This window comes from Carcharodon carcharias, chromosome 3, assembly GCF_017639515.1.
Source record: "Carcharodon carcharias isolate sCarCar2 chromosome 3, sCarCar2.pri, whole genome shotgun sequence".
Taxonomy (NCBI): Eukaryota; Metazoa; Chordata; class Chondrichthyes; order Lamniformes; family Lamnidae; genus Carcharodon; species Carcharodon carcharias.
In genome coordinates this window covers 207,174,110-207,191,858 of record NC_054469.1, presented here as the reverse complement: position 1 = coordinate 207,191,858, position 17,749 = coordinate 207,174,110, and the positions used below count along the sequence as shown (strand labels likewise).

At 41.2% G+C, this 17,749-nt stretch overlaps 1 protein-coding gene across 2 annotated transcripts in view; it reads left to right on the top strand.

Annotated features, from left to right (window-relative positions):
• The window catches only part of cep72 (centrosomal protein 72), a 170,568-nt gene that overhangs the window by 117,319 nt on the left and 35,500 nt on the right, over positions 1-17,749 (top strand). The gene's annotated exons all lie outside the window — the stretch shown is intronic.

The window sequence follows — 17,749 nt, the reverse complement described above, 5'->3', positions numbered from 1 at the left end:
TGTCTATTACATTAAGGCAAGGTTTAAATCTTCCTTTGTCTCTCAGCATTCCATGAGGGTTCTCTTGACCATCTGGATGTATCTTTCTATAAACACATATCCCCTTGTGGTGATGAGGAGATGATGTTGAACCCATACTGCCCAGCAAATCCCTTAAGTTCTCTGGAGGTGAATTGAGCTCCAGTGTCACAAATTATTCTCTCAGGAATACCTTGCCCAATGAACAGAACTCATACTGTTGAGATGATTGTTGTAGCTGTCAAATCTTTCATCTTTCAAGTAAAAGAGAACTTTGAGTAGTAGTCTGCAAATATGAGAAATCATTCTTGATTGTCTGTGAATAAATCAGTTCCCACCGTATGCCATGGTCTTGGGTGCTACCTCACTAGCTATCAACCTCCTCTTTCTGCTGTGTATTTCTGTACTTTTGGCATACATACCATTCTTTCGATGTCTTTGTACATGCCTATCCAGTATACAGCTGATCTGCTCTGAGTTTACACTTCTCCATTTCCATGTGGCCTTCATGTATCTTCTGGAGAAGTTATTTCTGCATCGTTTTGGGTATGGTTATTCTGGATCTGGCTAGCAGAACACCATCTTATAATGAAATATCATCTCTGATGGATCAGTGCTGCTATGTTACTACCGTGCTTGCTGTATCTTAACAAAACCATCCTTGGATCATTTGCTGAGAGAACATATGTAGCTCTTCACCTTTGCTGGTCTGGCCTCTAATTTGATTCAATTTTGGTGGTGTTGCATTCACGAGGTAATGGACCTTTATACCTAGATTTTTTATGTCATACTTCCCCTGTGGCGACAACCGAGATAGGGCATGTGCTTACACCATTTCTTTTTCCTGGCTTGTATTTCAGAGTGTATTCATAACTATTTTGAAGCCTCAGAAGTAGTCTTTGCAACCTTGCTGGTGCTTTACATAGATTTTCTTGTAGATCCACTCCAATGAACAATGATCACTCTCCACTATGAACTTTCTCATAGAGGTACGTGTGTAATTTCTTGCATCTATAGATGACTGTCAAAAGCTTCTTTCAACATTGGAATATCTGGCCTCAACTGAAGTTAGAACTTTGGATGTGAATGCTAATCAGTCTTCCCTCTTGAACCAGGGCTGCTCCCAGTCCCAGCGTAAAAGCATCTATTTGCAGAGTGACCGGTTTCTTTCTTGCCTCCTTGCATATTACTACTTTGAGTTTATTGAAACTCCTTTTGTGTGAATCTGCCCACTGGTACTCAACATTTTTGTTAATCAGCTCTCGTAGGCTTGCTGTGTATTCTGACATGTGAGGTATGAAAGAACTCATACACTGGATCAATCCAAGTAAACTTCAACTTCTTTTTTTGCCTCAGAGGTAGTTATGACTTTTTTAAGGCTCAGCCAGACTCTGTTAGGTGTGTACACCATTCCAAAGAACTGGAATTCTGACACTTTCACGATGCATTTGTCTTTGTTTCGTTTGATCCAAGCTTTCCTGATTCTCTCCATGGCTTCATGTAGATGGTGGTTATGATCATTTTCATATGCACCATAGATCTGCATAACAACAGCTATGCCCACTGCCTTTATATCCTCACTATGTTTTGTCTACTTTCTGCTGGAACACATCCTGGCTCACTTTAAGACCAAAAAGTAAACACAGAAATTTGTGCCAACCAAAGAGTGTGTCGAATCTTGTCAAGAGTGAAGATTCCTCGTCAAGCTTCACATTCCAGCAGCCGTTTCTGGCATCGAGCTTGCTGAAAACTTTTGCCCCTGCCAGTGCTGGCCCGATTTCTTTCAGTGTTGGAATAGGGTAGTGATTCCTCCTGATCATTTGATTAAGATCTTTGGGGCCCAGGCAAATGCTTAGCCACCTATTTGGCTTCTCTGTCACAAGGTGGAATTTACCCAATCTGTAGGATCTGTGATTCTGGCATTCACCTTCTTTTCCATCTCTGGGAGCTCTCTTTCAAACTTTCCTTTTAGTTCTTTTTGGTACTTTATGTGGAGGATGAATCACTAGCTTCATTGCTGGATCAGTGGTGATGTGGTAGTCAAAATCTTCAAAGCATCCAACCATCTCATCAAAACAGTTTAGGTACTTTTGTACCAGACCTTCCTTGCTTCTGATCGAAGGGTGCATTTCAAGAGGGATACTACCTTTAACCCTTAGTGGCACCTCCTTCATCTCATGGCTTATTGAGGTAGGCTGCAGGTCTTCGTAACAGGTCAACCCAGGATAGCAGGGCCATCTGTCTCAGTGACATAGAACATACAGTCAACGTATTTTCCTTTTATGTCCCGCTGATTTGAGTTGTTCCTTTGTCGAATCACAGTTTTCCCCATATACCGTTAGCATGATATTGCTAGCTTTCCGCGCACAATTTCTAGGGGAACTATTTTCTTTCAACCTTTCAGGAAAGGTCTTCTGGTATAGTCTGAGTGGGATGATTCATGGTGAGTTTGAGCACACAATAGGTATTGAAACCATATAACTACATGAAACGACGAAATGGCTGCAGTGTGCTCCAGTACCAAGTTTCAGCTTCAGACTTATTGTGGGTTGTGGGCTTTTTTCTCACCTCCTTCCTGACCTGAATGGTTTTGTAATTTTTTGCTTTCTGTGGGAACTGTCTCATGCAGCCATTTCATCGTTTCATGTAGTTATATGGTTTCAATACCTATTGTGTCCTCAAACTCACCATTAACTTCCAAGGTATGGATATTTTGGTTCTTATTTTTTTATTCAGTCAAGGGTTAGGTGGGAAGGGAAGTAGTGAGGATAACACCAAGAGTCTTCAGAGGGATATAGACAGGGTAAGTGAGTGGGCAAAAACTTGGCAGATGGAATATAACGTGGGAAAATGTGAGGTTATATGCTTTGGCAGAAAGAATAGAGGAGCTGAATATTATTTTAATGGAGAAAGCTGCAGCACAGATAGATTTGGGGGTCCTTGTGCATGAAGCTAGCATATAAGTTCAGGTAATAAGGAAGGCAAATGGAATGTTGACTTTTATTTCAAAGGAAATGGAGTATAAAAATAGGAAAGTCTTCTAAAACTATACAAGGCACTAGTCAGACCACACCTAGAATACTGTGAACAGTTTTGGTCCCCTTATATAAGGAAAGATATACCGGCATTGGAGGCAGGCCAGAGAAGGTTCGCTAGGTTAATCCCGGGTTTGAAGGTATTTTCTTATAAGGAGAGGTTGAGTAGGTTGGGTCTGTACTGATTGGAGTTTAGAAGAATGAGAAGCGACTTTATTGAAACATATAAACTTCTTAGGGGGCTTGACAGGGTAGATGCTGAGAGGTTGGTTCCCCTTGTGGGAAAGTCTAGGTCCAGAGGGCATAATTTTAAAGCAAGGGGTCATCCATTTAAGACAGAGATGAGGAGGAATTTATTCTCTTAGAGGGTAGTGCATCTATGGAATTATTTACTGCAGAGGACTGTAGAGACTGGGTCGTTAAGTATATCCAAGGCTGAGAGAGACAGATTTTTAATCAGTAAGGGAATCAAGGGTAACGGGAAAAGGGAGGAAAGTGGGGTTGAGGATTATCAGATCAACCATGATCTCATTGAATGGTAGAGTGGAATTGAGGGCCAAATGGCCTACTTCTGCTCCTATGTTTTATTGTCTTATGTGGGATTCACTGGCTGGGTGAGCATTTATTGCCCATCCCTAACTACCCATGAGAAAGTGGTGGTGAGCTGCCTTCTTGAACTGCTGCAGCCCATAGGGTGTAGGCATACCCATGGTGCTGTTAGGAAGGCTACCTGTCTCTGATAACTCATTTACCATCCTCTTTCTTTGTTCTGCACATACGAACTAGGATCAGGAGTAGGCCACTCGGCCCTTCAAGCCCGGTTTTCCAAATTCCAGTGGATGCAAACTTAACCTGTCCAACCTTTCCTCATAAGACAACCCGACAATTCCTGGTATTAGCTTAGTAAACTTTCTCTGAACTGCTTCTAATGCATTTACATCTTAAATAAGGTGACCAATACTGTACACAGTACTCCAGATGTGATCTCACCAGTGCCCTGTACAACTGAGACATAACCTCCCTACATTTCCTAATTACTTGCTGTACCTGCATACTAGCCTTTTGTGATTCATGCACTAAAGCACACAGGTCCCTCTGAATCTCAGAGTCTGCAATCTCTCACCATTTAGATAATATACTTTTTTATCCTTTCTGCCAAAATAAAAAAATTCACATTTGCCCACATTATACTCCATTTGTTAGGTCTTTCCCCACTCACTTAACCTAGTCTCCTTACATCCTCTTCACAACTTACTTTCCTACCTATCTTTGTGTCATCAGCAAATTTAGCAACCATACCATCTGTCCCTTCGTCTAAGTCAGTTATATAAATTGTAAAAAGTCGGGGCCCCAGCACAGATCCTTATGGCACACCACTCATTACATCCCGTCAACCAGAAAAAGGCCCATTTATGGCTACCCTCTGTTTCCTGTTAGCTAGCCAACCTTCTATCCCTGCCAATATGTTATGTCCTACACCATGGACATTTATTTTCCACAATAACCTTTGGTGTGGCACCTTATCAAATGCCTTCTGGAAATCTAAGTTCAGTACATCCACTGGCTCCCCTTTATCCACAGCACATGTGACTCCTTCACAGAACTCCAATAAATTGATTGAACATGATTTTCCTTTCACAAAACCATGTTGACTCTGACTGATTGTCTTAAACTTTTCTAAGTGCCCTGGTATAACATCTTTAATAATAGTTTATGACATGTTCCCTATGACAGATGCTAAGCTAATTGGCCTGTGGTTTCCTGCTTTCTGTCTTCCACCCTTTTCGAATAAAGGAGTTACATTTGCTATTTTCAAATCTAATGCGACCTTCCCTGAATCTAGGGAACTTTGGAAAATTAAAACCAACGCATCAACTATTTCACTAGCCACTTCTTTCAAGACCCTAGGATCAAGTCCATCAAAACCTGGGGATTTGTCAGCCCACAGCTCCAATAATTTGCTCAATACCACTTTTTTGGTGTATGTAATTTTCCTGAGCTCCTTCCTCCCTTCTATTTCCTGATTTACAGCTATTTTTGGGATGTTACTTGTATCCTCTATAGTGAAAGCCGATGCAAAATACCTGTTCAATTCACCTTCCATCTCCATGCTTTCCATTAATAATTTCCCATCTTTTCCTGGTGATTTAGCTTTCTACAAGCTTTGCAGTTTGATCCATATGTGGGACATTTCCTTCTGTCTGTGAACTCATGTGGTCATTCATAGCTCTTGCACATCTTTTTCTCTGTCTGGTGTGCATTTTTTTTGTTGCTGTTTTAGCATCAATCCTGCTGCATTTCTCTTGACTTAACTGAAAGCTAGATGTTTGGGTAGTCAGCCTCTTCATCTATCTATTCGTGGTTTCATGTGCTTTGGCAGTGTCTGCAGCCTGAGATATTGTGAGCTTCTCCTTCCAATTAAATCTTCTTGTACGTCAGAGTGTGCAGAGCCCCAGTGAACCCATCTAGCAGACTTTCATCTGTGTCCTTGAATTTACATTTCCTAGCCGTATTTTTCAGTCTTGTTATGGAATTGTCAACAGGCTCACCTGATTTCTGCCTCAGGCCTTGAAGTTCATATTGGTAAATCTGATGATTTGACTTTGGCTGGATGTGTGCTGAATTTTTCCAAAATTTTGCCTGAATTTTTGCTGTTGTCTTCATTCAGTTCCCAGCTATTAAGCAAATTTACCCCTTTCTCTCTGGCCACACAAGGACATAGCTGATCCTTTCCTCTTCACTATTGCCTTTTAGAAAGCTACTGAATATTAGTCTGCACCTCTGTTTAAACTTCTCATATGCCTCTATGACTTCATCAGCCTCCCAATTCATCATGGGCTGGAGCTGTGTGTTTATTGCTGTGGTAGCCACTTTGCTTCTCACAAGATTAACTTGTTTTTTCTCTCTCTCTCTCTCTCTTTCTCGCACTAATTCAAGTTGACTTTTTCAATCTAATCCAGCATTAAATTTGTTTAAAATGTTTGGGTTTTTACTCTCAGATACTCACTGCTACAATGTTATGCCTTCAGGTTCCCACAAGTTAGAAATAATCACACTTTAGACGCAAAATGCTGGAACTTCACCAAATGTATTTCTTTCAGCTCTGTTGGACTGATACATTGCACTTTGACACGTGGCTCCGGCGCAGCTGTAAAATGTGGCACCCAAGATGTACATTCTCATAAAAATTAGTGCCTAGTTTTATATGAAATAATATAACAATATAACACAATCTATTCATCACGTCAGTTCATTGGAACTTGCTGGTGCAGGGCTGCATTGCATCCTGGATGCATGGTGGCCCTTTTCTTTGTTATGAATCCCAGCCAGAGTCAAATGGAAGATTAAAATTTACCTGATGATTTTTCTCCTGGTTGCTCGCAGAAATGTCTGCAAGATTAATCTTGAATTGCAGGAGTTTCCACTTGTGTGGAAGAACATAACTAGAGGCCATCAATATAAGATAGTCGCCAAGAAATCCAATAGGAAATTCCAAAGAAGCTTTCTTACCCAGAGTGATGAGAATGTGGAACTGGCTACCACAACGAGTGGTTGAAATGGTTAGTATAGATGTATGTAAAGGGAAGCTAGACTTGCATATGAGGGAGAAAGAAATAGATAGTTATATTGGTAGTTTTAGATGAGGAAAGATGGGAGGAGGCTCGAGTAGAGCACAAACGTCAGCATGGATTGGTTGGGCTGAATAGCCAATTTCTGTATCATATAACCTCTGTAATCTTATGTAAAATTAATGAGGAACAGGGAGGAAACCCAATGAAATCATTCAAAATGTTTCTCTCCAGCTTTTCACTTTGTCAGTGATCCAAGATTTTTTTAAAAAGGTTTATACCAGCAACACTGCAGTCTCAAAAAACATATTTCAAGACTGGAGGGCTTCCATGTCCCCAGACCTACCAGGTTCTTCAGCCATTTTCACCCCCACCCTACAAATAAAAATTGGAACCAAGCATTTTAGTATATTAACAGATCGCTGGTGGTGGTGTTCATGCTAAGTTTGGTTATGCACTGTTTTATTTGGGTGGGAGTATAATATCAAGCTCAGGTCAAAGTGTGACCCTAAGGCCTCAAAGTTAAATTGCTGCTTTCTAAACACAACCAGAAAGTAAGAGTTTAATTATTTTGTCAAGGAATTCTGAGGCTGGAATGAGTTTGTTATCTCCAGCATGCAGCTTTAAAGGGCTTGGCTTATTTTCCATTGAGGTAGAATGAAATATTTGGCTTTTTTTTCCCATTTTTTAAAAGTATGATTTTGAGATGACTGCAATCCGCTGAGCGATTTGCAGCAGCAAAGTTGCAGATCTGATGTATTGCCTGCGGTGAGATGACCTATCCATGCCTGGAGTGGTGAAAGTTCCACTGACGTTATAGTGCTAACATTTTGTTGGGGTATAATGGTAACCTCATAGATAGGTTGCTGCACTAGTATCCAGAGGTCTTGAGCGCAAATCCCATCATGGTAAATTATGAAGTTTATTTGTTTCAATCTGGTAACTTGCGGACTTAGATCAGGAAAAATGATCATGACAACTGTTGTAAAAATCTATTTCTAATATCCTTCAGAGAAAAGACCTGCCACAACCTGGCTTACATGGGGCTCCAGACTCTTAAAACGCTTAGGGTAACCGGGGATGATGAATAAGTGTTTCTCTAGCCCACATTTCAAGATTTGTATGAAGTATAACAGAGTTGCTTCATAACCTACATTAATCATTAAGTTTTAGCAAATAAGGATATTTTTCTTTTGTTTCATACAGTTTTGAAATAGCTAGAACTGCAATGGCAGCTGTCCTGACAGCAAAATACAAAATATAGCTTGGAGCTGAGCTCACTGTGGAACCAGGTCAAGTTGATTAATTTGGAAGTTTGTCAGGATCTAGGATTTTTTACTAATTTAAATGCAAATTTAAAGTACAAACGGTTATGGTATTAGCAAACACAGTTCACACCCTGTAAATTGAGCGTATTGACGTTGAACTGATTTGTCTGTTATAAGGGTGGGGTGGCATAATGGCAGTGTCGAAATCCTGGGACTGCCTATCTATCAGCACTGTGGATGTGACTTGAAACACTGCACTCCGTGTTGTCTAAGAAGGCAGGCTCATCACCACCTTCTCGAGCAATTAAGAATGGGCAATAAATGCTGGGCATGCCACCAACACCCATATCTGTTGAATGAAAGGAAACATAACAGGCTGCAGGAAAGCTAAACTCTAAATCTTTAATCATTAAAGGTTACACAAAACAGTACAAGTAATTAAGTTTATTTTTAACGTACAGGATATGAATCACACCATCATTAAATGTTAATTTTTGAAACAGTTGCACAAACATGGGGCCAATCGTTCAGAAGCTTTGAAGTTGACCTGGGCAGTTCATTGGTAGCAACTGCTGTTGTGTGCCATTTCACCTTCAACCTGTCTAATTTTGAAATGGAAAATGCAGCTTCCTTTGTTTTAATTAGCTCATTTGTCACTGATCTATCAGGACATGTTAGAGGATTTCCAAGGCTCTCTGCCAGCAGTGAAGAAAGTTTACTGATTGCCCAAACTAGAAGATATGCAGTATACATTGTACACGGAGGCTTTGGAATTGACTCCTATGCTAATAGAAAATGGCAGACATTAATTGCCCATTATGATCAGTTTCCCTCCATAATTGTGTGCATTATTAGGGCTGAGAATTGTACCTAGAAATCTGCTGTTAGAATTTTATGCAGTAGACCCTCCTAATGTTTCCTTAGTCACGAATGATTAAATACTCCTGACTTCAGAGGTCTTGGAATTGTTTAAAGTACTGGAAAATTCTCCCATAATCATTAGTTCTGGTTTAGGCTCTGAACTCCATGGATGAATGACACTTATATCCTTCATTTACACATCTTAAAGGTCCACTAAGAGCAAACTGAACCTTTTCATCCAAAGATTTTTGCTGGTTGTCTTTAAGGAATACATTTGAGCCATTTATTTTTTTTTAAATAAAATTCTCAGCCTTATTTTCAAACCCCTCTTAGGCTTCAGCCCTCCCACCTTTACAGCTTGACAACCGTCCGACATCTCTGCACCCCTCCAATTTAGCACACTTGTGCACCCCTGATCTTCATTTCACCATTGGCAGCTGTGCCTTTAGCTACCTAGATCCTTAAGCTCTAGAATTCCCTCCCTATATCTCTCTGCTTCTTTCTTCTTCTTCAATAGTCTTTAAAACCAACCTCTTTTACCAAGCTTTTGGTCACTTATACTAATATTGCCTTATGCGGTTCAGTGTCAAATTTTGTTTGATTAATGCTCCTGTGAAGTCCCTCATTTCTCTTCCTCAATTAATTCCAATGCTATTGTTTTATTTGCCCTGCTGATATTTCTGTATCATTCAGCAGTGAAAAATTTCGGTCAATGAGTTCATTAAGGGCCTTAATAGGCCGCTTAATTGCCAGCAGGCATGCTGCTCACTCCTGAGCGCGCCCGCCGACAGAAATATTGCGCGAGTGTGTGATGACGTCGAGACATTCGCCCGATGTCATCGCGTGTCATTTAGCATTCGTTCAGATTGGGCGCACGCCTGCTCAACGAGCGGAATATTTTGCCCATTAGCTCAGAACATGTCTGCAAGCCAGAAGTGGCACTCGGACATCAATGTTAAACTTCTAATAGCCATTTGGTGAAGGAGGAGACCAGAAGTCAATCTTTACTTAGTTTAGATTTATTCACAAAATGAAACATTACAAGTGCATAGCTCCTAACCTCGCTCACCACTTAATGGCAATAAGTGTCAATTTATATACACACAGATAATGAATGTCCTCCAACTGTTTATCCTTACCCATAATTTATACAATTAATAGATTCCTTTTTTCTTTAAGCTAAAAATTAACAATTACAATTCACAGCACTTCAAAGCAAATCAGATAAAATAAATAATTTTCTGTATTCTACGTTAAAAGACAGCCCTCTTCTAGAACCCCCAATAACTTCTTGGTACAGGCACTCCTTTTCGTAAAGCAATCAGATAATATCCAATTCCAAAAAAGCTCAATAGCATGAATGTAAATAGCAAATGAGAAAAAATTGATTTCCGAAGGAGAATGTAAAGTGGGGGTAGAGGTAAAGTGCTTTTGATGCAACAAGGCCGTGGACATTATTAAGCATTCCTTGTCAATCTAGATACTTGAGCCCTTTGTACACTAATTCTCCACCCTGTTCTTCCACATTCCATCAGGCTATCTTGTCACCTTGCTTGTTTCTTTCACCTTCACCCATACAGCCCTGTTCCAGTAGACCCGCAGCCTGGGCTGTCTGCCTTAACCAGTCTTCTCAGTACCATCTCTGACACTTCTTCATTTTAGGAGGGGACCCCTCCTTTTGTTAACAGGTGCACATTCAGCCAAAGCCCTTGCTTGACCTTACAATACACAAAATATGCAACAAAATCGCAAAATCACACGTCAGATATAAATAACAAAATGCAAATTCAAATGCCATTGCTCTGCAACCCTCCTGAAAGCAAAACCTAACTGCTTGCCAACACATCCTGCTGCTTACCACACATTTATTTCACTTATATTAGATGTAGAGTTGACTTTAACTCTGGTTTACACCAAAGTGAAAGACTACAGTTTTGTAACCAATGACCGCACTTCGTTTTAACAATGCTGTTTTTTTTTCATTCTTTGAAGCATACGGCACATCCAGTTAGTCCTATTCCCCTGCTCTTTCCCCTGAGCTCAGCATAGTTTACTTTTTCAAGTACATATCCAATTTACCTTTTGGAAGTTACTATCGAATCCACCTCCACCACCCTTTCTGATGGTCCTTTCCAGATCATCATAACTAGCTGCACCAAAAAAAATTTCCTCCATGCTGATTTTTTTGCCAATTATCTAAAATCTGTGTCCTCTGGTAATTGACCCTTCTGCCTGTGGAAACAGTTCCTCTGCATTCACTCTATCAAAACCCCCCCACACCATTTTAAACGCTTATTAAATACCCCCTTAACCTTCTCTGCTCTAAGGAGAGCAAACCCAGGTTCTCTAGTCTCTTCACTAAAACAACTTTATTTTAATTTAAAACCACCTTTTATTAGAACCCTCGCTTTCCCGCTCCTAGCCCCTGGACTTCTCACGATTCACTTCCCTGCTGCCTTCAACTTGGTCACTGTACCTTTATAGTAAGCTTGGGTTTTCTGTTCCTTTTTAAGTTGAACATTATATTATGCATTTTAGATATCAAAATTCATTCAGCAATCAGTATTTAATGTTTCAGCCCATTTTAATCTTGAGATCTATTGTAAAAGCACTTGCAGTGTCGAAATGCATTACTGCATTCAGTTCCGGAACCACCTCTCGTAGAATATATTGACTTTGGATGCTGTGCGGTGCAGGTTACCATAATAATACCAGGCTTCGAGGGCTAAAGTATGAGAACAGGTTGCATAAACTTGACTTACGTTCCCTTGAGAATAGAAAATTCAGGAGTGATCTGGTCAAGGTGTTTAAAATGATAGTGATTTGATAGGATAGATACGGAGAAACTATTACCTGTGATGGGGGTGGAATGCGGAACGAGAGGGCATCATCTTAAAATTAAAGAAGGCAATTTAGGAAGGCAATCAGGAAGCACCACCTTCACACCAAGAACTGAAATAGAAATTTGGAACCCTCTCACTAAAATGCTGGGACAATTAGGGCTTTCAAAGGTTGGGAAAGGGGATCAAGGGATATGGAGAAAAGGGGAGTGAATGGAATTAGGATACAGATCAGCTATGGTCCAATTGAATGGAGACTGGCCCCAGGGGCTTCAGTAGCTACTGTTCCTACATTCATTTCATTGGCCTGGACTGTGCCTGAATCCAGGCCATTAAATAAATTATTTCAGTCTTTTATTATATAAAACATTCTGACCATTTGAACTTTTGAGTGAAAATGTTCCCATAAGAGGTTTTGCTGCACTGGGATGGTATAGCTTCAGGATGGTCAAATATAGTTCATGATGTAGTAGACACTTAAATAGCTGTAGATTTATTTGTACTTTTTATGTAATGTTTCTGGCTTAAGCTTAAACTATGCTGACAGCCATGAGAAAATTGCATTTCAGGTTCTTGAATGCGACTTGGAAATTTCCCTTCGCTTTTGCACATAGTGACTAAATTAATTGAATATTTGAAAACTTGTTTTGAATGAAGATTCACTTGAATACTGTTAAGTTGTTGCATGGAGTTTAATAATGTCTGCACATCTTCTCATTATCAGTATCAATCTGGGCCAAATTAGTAATGATCATTTTTGCTGCATTTACAGATAAGAACTCTGCTAGAATAGTATGATTAAGATGTTGCCCAAGCGCCCTCTGGTGTCACTTAAATGTCATGTTTCTGCTCCAAAAATTGCACCATTATTTGGAGAACTGGCAATGACAAAAGAGATGGTATTTTTTTAAAGCGTATTCACTGCTTTAGGCTCTGAAGTTGAGAATAAAGATTTAATGTGCTATGGTTTCATATATTGTATTCCTGCAGTTTGTTTTGTTATTGGCAATAGCTACTCAAAGATGTTCTCATGACATCGCAAAAATAGAGCCAGTTCATTTTGGAATGAAATTACAGTTAATCACAGAATTGCTACAGAGCAGAAGGAGGCCATTCGGCCCATCGTTTCTGCACCAGCTCTCCGAACAAGCATTATGACTCAGTACCATTCTCCTGCCTTTCCCCTGTAACCCTTGTACATTGTTTTTATTTAAATAATCATCTAATGTCTTCTTGAATGCCTCGATTGGACATGCCTCCACCACGCTTCCAGGCAGTGCATTCCAGACCCGAACTACTTGCTGTGTGAAAAAAATCTTCCTCACATCGCATTTGCTTCTTTTGCAAGTCACTTTAAACCTGTGCTGTCTTGTTCTCGATCCTTTTACGAACAGGAACAGTTTCTCCCTATCTACTCTGTTCAGCCCCCTCATGATTTTGAATACCTCTATCAAATCTCCTCTTAACCTTCCCCTCTCCAAGGAAAATGGTCCCACCTTCTCCAATCTATCTTCATACCTGAAGTTTCTCATCCCTGGAACCATTTTTGTAAACTGCTTCTGTACTCTCTCCAATGCGTTTACATCCTTCCTAAAATGTGGTGCCCAGTACTGTACACAGTACTCCAGCTGAGGTCTAACTAGTATCCTTTACAAGCTCAGTATAACCTCCTTGCTCTTGTACCTTATGTTCCTATTAATAAAGCCTAGAATATTGCATGCTTTATAACTTCTCTCTCCACCTGCCCTGCCACCTTCAATGACTTATGCACATATACATCCAGGTCCCTCTGCTCCTGCACACCCTTTAGAGTTTTACCCCTTATTTTATTTTGTCTCTCCGTGTTCTTCCTACCAAAATGAATGACCTCACACTTCTCTGCTTGAACTTCACCTGCCACTGATCTGCCCACTCTGCCAACTTGTCCATGTCCTTTTGAAGTTGAAGACTGCCCTCCTCACAGTTTACAATGCTTCCAAGTTTTGTATCATCCACAAACTTTGAAATTGTCCCCTGCACACCAAGATCTAGATAATTAATATATATCTGGAAAGCCATGGCCCCAATGCTGATCGCTGGGGATCTACCCCCAGTCCGAAAAATGTCTAATAACCATTACTCACTGTTTCCTATTACTCAACCAATTTTGTATCCACGTGCTGCTGTCCCTTTTATTCCATGAGCTGTAAGTTTTCTCATAAGTCTGTTATGCAGCACTGTATCAAATGTCTTTTAGAAGTCCATGTACACCACATCAACTGCATTACCCTAATCAGCCCTCTCTGTTACCTCTTCAAAAAACTCCAGCAAGTTAGTTAAACACGATTTTCCCTTAAAAATTCCATGCTGTGTCTTCTTAATCAACCCATATTTTTCCACGTGACTATTAATTCTATCCCTGTTATGACAGCAGTTGGTAAAGGCTGAGTTGTTTAAACGCCAGAGGGAAACTTGAAGAACTGTCATAATCTATATTTCCAAATGGTATGTATGCTCTGAATTCAGGAATAAAACCATCAAGCCTCAAAAGGTTTTTATATAAAACTAAATTAAACATTTATTCATTTAACAACAAATTAAACACACTCACATCTACAAACTACTACCATAATAACTTTTAAACAAATCCCAAAATGAATCACTCCCAGGCAAATCTTCACCAAGGCAGCAATAACCCATAGGCTTTAAACAGACACCAGGCAAAGCACAAAACAAAAACAGAATTACCTGGAAAAACTCAGCAGGTCTGGCAGCATCGGCGAAGAAGAAAAGAGTTGACGTTTCGAGTCCTCATGACCCTTCGACAGAACTAGGTGAATCCCAGGAAGGGTTGAAATATAAGCTGGTTTAAGATGGTGGTGGTGGGGGGTGGGTGGGGGGGGGGGGGGGCGGAGAGAAGTGGAGGGGGGTGGTGGTGGTGGTAGGCAAAAGCAGTGATAGAAGCAGATCATCAAAAGATGTCACAGACAGCAGAACAAAAGAACACATAGTTGTCGAAGTTGGTGATATTATCTAAACGAATGTGCTAATTAAGAATGGATGGTAGGGCACTCAAGGTATAGCTCTAGTGGGGATGGGGGGAGCATAAAAGATTTAAAAATATTTTAAAATAATGGAAATAGGAGGGAAAAAGAAAAATCTATATAATTTATTGGAAAAAAACAAAAGGAAGGGGGAAGAAACAGAAGGGGGGTGGGGAGGGAGGTCAAGACCTAAAGTTGTTGAATTCAATATTCAGTCCGGAAGGCTGTAAAGTGCCTAGTCGGAAGATGAGGTGTTGTTCCTCCAGTTTGCGTTGGGCTTCACTGGCACAATGCAGCAAGCCAAGGACAGACATGTGGGCAAGAGAGCAGGGTGGAGTGTTGAAATGGCAAGCAACAGGGAGGTTTGGGTCATTCTTGCAGACAGACCGCAGGTGTTCTGCAAAGCGGTCGCCCAGTTTACGTTTGGTCTCTCCAATGTAGAGGAGACCGCATTGGGAGCAACGAATGCAGTAGACTAAGTTGGGGGAAATGCAAGTGAAATGTTGCTTCACTTGAAAGGAGTGTTTGGGCCCTTGGACGGTGAGGAGAGAGGAAGTGAAGGGGCAGGTGTTACATTTTTTGCGTGGGCATGGGGTGGTGCCATAGGTGGGGGTTGAGGAGTAGGGGGTGATGGAGGAGTGGACCAGGGTGTCCCGGAGGGAACGATCCCTACGGAATGCCGACAGTGGGGGGGAAGGAAAGATGTGTTTGGTAGTGGCATCATGCTGGAGTTGGCGGAAATGGCGGAGGATGATCCTTTGAATGCGGAGGCTGGTGGGGTGATAAGTGAGGACAAGGGGGACCCTATCATGTTTCTGGGAGGGAGGAGAAGGCGTGAGGGCGGATGCGCGGGAGATGGGCCGGACACGGTTGAGGGCCCTGTCAACGACCGTGGGTGGAAAACCTCGGTTAAGGAAGAAGGAGGACATGTCAGAGGAACTGTTTTTGAAGGTAGCATCATCGGAACAGATGCGACGGAGGCGAAGGAACTGAGAGAATGGGATGGAGTCCTTACAGGAAGCAGGGTGTGAGGAGCTGTAGTCAAGGTAGCTGTGGGAGTCGGTAGGCTTGTAATGGATATTGGTGGACAGTCTATCACCAGAGATTGAGACAGCGAGGTCAAGGAAGGGAAGGGAAGTGTCAGAGATGGACCACGTGAAAATGATGGAGGGGTGGAGATTGGAAGCAAAATTAATAAATTTTTCCAAGTCCCGACGAGAGCACGAAGCAGCACCGAAGTAATCATTGATGCAAAGCACACTTAACCTTACGAATTCAAAAAGAGGTTGCATGCATTTTGGTTTCTTTGCAGACACAGTTGTAGGCTTACAGGCTGGTTAGATGTTAAATGCCTCTAACTCACAAACTCCTTTCAGTTTATACCTAGCTTTCCCTTTAAATGTAAATTTTCCATTGTGTGACTAGTTTTTAAAAAAATTTTACCTCTCCTAACAATAATCCTTTCATTCCACCAATTTTATTAATAATATAAACACATTTCTTGGTGTCTCCCAACTAGGTACAGTATTTTACACATTCTTTCAAATGGTTTATTCAATAAATGCAAATTTCACTTTACCTTCTATCCTTACGTTTATTTAATTAACATCTCAAACTACAATACACCCAGATTAGCTGGCTTTAATCCAATTAAGCCACACACAGGCACAGACCCTACTACAATTCCAATTTAAAAATAATTTCCAATAATATTATACACATTAATATCTCTTCATGACAATCCTGAATAATTGTATCTAGAAGCTTCCTCACCAATGATGTTAAACTGACTGGTCTGTAATTGCTGGGCTTATCCTTGCAACCTTTTTTGAACAAGGGCATAATGTTTGCAATTCTCCAGTCCTCTGGCACCTCCCCTGAGTCTAGGGAAGACTGAAAGATGATGGCCAGTGCCCCTGCAATTTCCAATCTCACTCCCTTCAATACCAATGGATTTTTTATTTATTCACTCCTCGGATCTGGGCGTCACTGGTTAGACCAGCATTTATTGTCCATCCCTAATTGGCCTTGAGAAGGTGGTGCTGAGCTGTCTTCTTGAACAACTGAAGTCCATGTGCTGTAGATACACCACATTGCTGTTAGGGAGGGAGTTCCAGGATTTTGACCAAGCAACTGTGAAGGAACAGCAATGTATTTCCAAGTTAGGATGGTGTGTGGCTTGGAGGGGAACTTCCAGGTGGTGGTGTTCCGATGCATTTGATGCCATTGTACTTCTAGATGGTAGGGGTTGTGGGCTTGGAAGGAGCTGTCTAAGGAACCTTGGTGAGTTCCTGCAATACATCTTGTAGATGGTACAGGCTGCAACCACTGTGCATTGGTAGTGGAGGGAGTGAATGGCTGTTAATGGGGTGCCAATCAAGCAGGCTACTTTGTCCTGGATGGTGTCAAGCTTCTTGAGTGTTGGAACTGCACTCATCCAGGCAATGGAGAGTATTCCATCACACTCCTGACTTGTGCTTTGTAGATGGTGGATAGACTCTTGGGAGTCAGAAGGTGAGTTATTCGCTGCAGAATTCCCAGCCCCTAACCTGCTCTTGTAGCCACAGTATTGATATGGTTGGTTCAGTTCAGTTTCTGGTCAATTGTAACCCCAAATTGTTGATAGTGGGGGATTCGGTGATGGTAATGCCATTGAAAGTTATGGGACAATGGTTAGTTTATCTCTTGTTGGAGATTGTCATTGCGTGGCATTTATGTGCTGCGAATGTTACTTGCCAGTTGTCAGCCCAAGCCTGGATATTGTCCAGATCATGCTGCATTTGGACGTGAACTGCTTCAGTATCTGAGGAGTCGCAAATGGTGTGGAACATTGTGCAATCATCAGCGAACATTCCCACTTCTGGCTTTATGATGGAAGGAAGATCGTTAGTGAAGCAGCTGAAGATGGTTGGACCTAGGACACTATCGTGAGGAATTCCTAGAGTCATGTCCTGGAACTGAGATGATTGATCTCCAACAACCACAACCATCTTCCTTTGTGCTAGGTATGAATCCAACCAGTGGACGGTTTTTCCCCTGATTCCCATTGACTCCAGTTTTGCTAGGGCTCGTTGATGCCATACTCAGCCAAATGCTAACCTTGAATAGGATATAAGTTAAGACTATCTTTGATGT